At 39.0% G+C, this 4203-nt stretch overlaps 1 long non-coding RNA gene across 1 annotated transcript in view; it reads left to right on the top strand.

Moving 5' to 3' along the window:
- Nucleotides 1-1138: 1138 nt before the first annotated feature.
- LOC123085455 (uncharacterized) overlaps nt 1139-4203 on the top strand; it is an 8656-nt gene continuing 5591 nt past the window's right edge. Inside the window, exons 1-2 of the long non-coding RNA XR_006439783.1 lie at nt 1139-1380; nt 1758-1901. This is a non-coding gene — a long non-coding RNA (uncharacterized lncRNA). The remainder of the gene's footprint in view (nt 1381-1757; nt 1902-4203) is intronic.

Here is a 4203-nt window from a genome sequence, read left to right as displayed (position 1 = left end):
GGGCACTTTTGGTGGGCTAAGAGCGCGCCACGTGACGCGCTCTCAGCCGCCGTCATCTGTCGCGCTCTAGGCGCCCCCTCCAAATTTTATTTTATTTTGTTTTGTACGCGTTTTCTGCTTTTAGATGATTTTTCAGTGTTTTTTGGCTTTCCGGTTTTACCCATGTTTTCTTATGTTTTGGGAAAAAATCTACATGGAAAAACGTGTTTTTTTTCTTCCGTGAGAGACATAGATTTACTTCTCGCGGAGGCACGAATTTGCTTTCGCGAGCCTGTCCGAAAAGGAAAAAATGCATTTTTTTTCCTTCCGTGAGAGGGACAAATTTACTTCTCATGGAGGTTGGGATTTGCTTCCACGAGGGCACAGTCGTGCCTCTCGATAAAAGGAAAAAAACACGTGTTTCCTTTCGCGAGAGGCATATATTTACTTCTCATGGAGGCACGAATTTACTTCTGCGAGAGGCATAGCCATGCCTCTTGAAAAAGAAAAAAATATATATATATTTCCTTCTACGAGAGGCATAAATTTACTTCTCATGGTGGCACAAATTTTCTTTTGCGAGAGGCACAATAGTGCCTCTCTAAAAAGGAAAAAATACCGGGTTTTTTTCCTTCCTCAAGAGGCATAGATTTACTTCTCCGGAGGCACAAATTTTCTTCCAAGAGACACAATTGCGCCTCTTTGGAAAAGGGAAAAATGTGCTTTCAGTTTGGTTTTTTTCATTCATTTTTTCATGAAAAAAGTTCATCGAAATCTATCAACATAGAATCTAGTTCCGAAAATCTCAACGCGTGAATTTCAACAGTGAAAATGGTTCATGATTTGGACGCACGTTTTTAAAAATAAAACATTTTGGTTAAATGAATTAAAAAAAAGAAAAACTCTTAAGTTGTGACAAGTGGTGTACAGTGCGCCACTTGTCGTAACCTGGGGAGGTAGGAGTGATCTTTACAAAAAGTACTTTCTTTTTAGTAACTACAAAGAGTACTTCTTAATTAGAGTTGCTTCTATTTTTTCTGAGACAATATAGTTGCTTATAGTTTTTTCCTAGGCAGCAGTTTTTTGTTTGAGCCAATTTTGAGCAACAGTTACTTCTAGTGATTTAGCGGTCTATGCTATTGGGCCAAACAAGAGAAGAGGAGCCCATCTTCGTCCTCCCTGCGGCCCTGCCCGTCCTCGTCCTCTCTCTCTCCGCCTGCGCCGTGCACTTTCCAGAGGCAGCGGTCTGGACTCTGAAGCATCCTCTTTCTTCTTCCGGTCTTCTCCCTCTTACTGTATCCAGCAGCACGAGATCTCAAGCATCGAATCATGAACGGAGGAGGTAGCGCGACGCCCTTCTCCCGCACCACCACCACCCTCAGCACCACTTCTTCTACCTTGGTATGCTCTTTATATTCTCTTGACCCATCTCTTTGCAAACAGCTGCCTGCGTTGTTGAATTGGTTTCTTGGGGCGACAGAGATCCCCAAAGAAGAAGTTCTTGTCGAACTTGAATTTCCGGTTTTTTTTTCAGATTTGCTAAGGCTCTCTCATCTAGATGAGAATTAACAGTCTCATCTAGATTTCCGTATTTATTTTACGCGGAGATTCGAGCATTTTTTTCTTTTATTTTTATGTTTGATTATTTTTTTATAGTGATGTTAGTTAGATGAGACTTAGTTAATTTTTATATAGATGAGAACTAGCCACATATTTTCTTCTTCTAATTTTCCAGATAATTGCAATGATTAAAAATCTATTTTTCTTTTTTTTACTAGCAAGCAGGTGATTCGGGACAAGGGGATAGGGAAGCTGCTATTCAAGCCGAGATGGCCAGGGTTAACAACCTGCCAGCCAATAGTTCCTACGCGATTCACCGCATTAAGGTGCTGAACAAACTTCGCAATCTTTTATCTATAAAGGTAAGGTTTATGTAATTCTTTTTGTAGTGTGAGAAATTTGCAGTAGTTGCCACCAATTATGTTGCTGTATCTTCCTCCTTTTTTTCTGAACTACTACCTTGTCCCCAAATAGATGGAGTATAAACCGAGTCAAAAAATACTGCTTTCTAAGTTTGACCAAGCATATATACAAAAAATATGAAGATAAAAAAATCCCAAATCAGTATCAACACCATTAGATATATTTCCCATAATCTGTTTATTCAGTTCTTAATAGTTTCTTCTATGTATTTGGTCAAACTTAGAAATAGTTGACTTCTTAATTGAATTTATGTGCCATCTATTTAGGGACGGAGGCAGGATATGCCTTTTTCTGCGGGGAGCTAGGATATGCCTTTGTCCTGCCAATTTCTGTCATCTCAGCAGCTTAGTGTGAACTGCAACTTAGAGCATCGTGTATCCCAGTATACATGTTTGCACTTTGCAATGTTAATAGAAGAAAAAGAAGAAAGCATTTATGTTTTTGTGTTTCATCACAAATGGGAGATAAGCAACATTGTTGTTGCATATTGCTGAAAGTGTATCTTATCTTTATATGTTTCTAGTAATCTGTGATAGCATAAACATGTTGGAGCTATTACTTCATAACAACGAGTCCCAGGAATAAATACAATCTACAGATTGATGGTCATAGACCTATGCAACTATACCATACATTCGTACCCAATCAGCGTTCCCAATAGTGTTTGTCAATACATACACCTATCGGTCTCTCCTACCCAATGATGCTCATCAAGACACACATATGCATGTTTCTCATACCCAATAACACTCATCAAGACATGCATCTATACAACTACGAGTCTTCCATACCCAGTAATGCTTGTTAAAACACTATATGATTGTACTATGTTCCTTGGAAGGTATCAAAGTAACATTCTGATGCTAGATACTTGGCCTCTTAAAAATATGTAACGGACCCATCGGGTGTAACAGTGCAAATGACCAATAAAGCCATTACATTTCCTGTCAACTACATGTCAACTTATGATGACCCTATGTAGAGACCATGGTTTATTCTAGGAACAATCTGTATAACTATAACCCTATTAAGCTTTCTTTTTTCTTTCTTTTGTGAGATGGGTACCAAAGTGTTACAGTATGTCAGGCCTCACGGTGTCTCATGATCAAAATGCATGGGCTAGACCACTTCGGGGTGGATATATGTAGAGGATTTGCATATTTATTTAGTTTTCCTTTTTGTAAGAAATAAACTGACACAGTTCCGATGCACTCACTCAAGCTTAGGCACCGGAAGCATTCCATTACCAAGTAATGAGAGGGCTATCTGTTAAGAATGAAAAGGGAGGGAACTTGCTTAGCAGGCGTACGAGAGCTAATCTTGTTTTGCTTACGGGCTGTTGCTACCGGGTCTAAAGGAGGCTGATCGTGAATCAGTTCCATCAACTTCATTGATATGCATGATATGCCCTTAGCTTCCTTAAAGAGATAGAGGGATGGTCGCTATTCCAGAACTGATTAGTACTATCCTAAATTAGAGCCTCTTTTTTATGCTTCTTTTGATTTAGCCTTTTGGATACCTCATTCACTTCAAGGGCGTCATGAGTGTGAGAATAGCTGGGCAGGAGCCCTTTACTTGGCTGATAAACCAAATTGATTTTCAAAAGCAAATATTTTAGTAGATAAATATATATATGTTGTGGTCTATATTTAGTTCGAGAATTTTCACATTGAGCCTTCTGTGGCCATGTGGCATCCATCCATCTGGGGGCTTTTAAATATAGCCTTTGTCTGGGGTTAGGACAATATAACTTACTGATGAAGTATTGTGGCAACATGATCAGATTGACCAATTGAGGTATCGATGTCCTAGACTCCTAGCGCGCAACACAAAAATATACTATAGTGCTAATTCATCAGATTCTAATAGTTTGACACTAGGAACATTGTCAATGACCTCATGTTACTGACGAGTTTTTGTGCTACTGACCATGATCAATTTTGAATTTTATTGCTTACCTATTTTCTGCTGACAAGAAAAGATGGGACATTTCGCTTGAGCTTTTAACATTAACCGAGGGATTCCTTGGATCCTATGTTTTGACAAAAGCTAGTTTTGTTTAAGGTTTTAGTGTTAGGAAGGAATAGAGATAGATTGGCGTAATGCGTTGGATGTATTATTGAGCCTCGAGGGCGAGTATATATTAAGTACAAGACTTGGAGGGCAAGACGCCTCCTAGAGATAAGATGGAAACAATTCCTATCTAATCCCGAACAATCCCTAAATACCAAAATATATCGC

Source organism: Triticum aestivum, chromosome 4A (assembly GCF_018294505.1).
Source record: "Triticum aestivum cultivar Chinese Spring chromosome 4A, IWGSC CS RefSeq v2.1, whole genome shotgun sequence".
Taxonomy (NCBI): Eukaryota; Viridiplantae; Streptophyta; class Magnoliopsida; order Poales; family Poaceae; genus Triticum; species Triticum aestivum.
The sequence above is the reverse complement of the archived record's forward strand: the minus strand, read 5'-3'. Positions and strand labels throughout refer to the sequence as shown.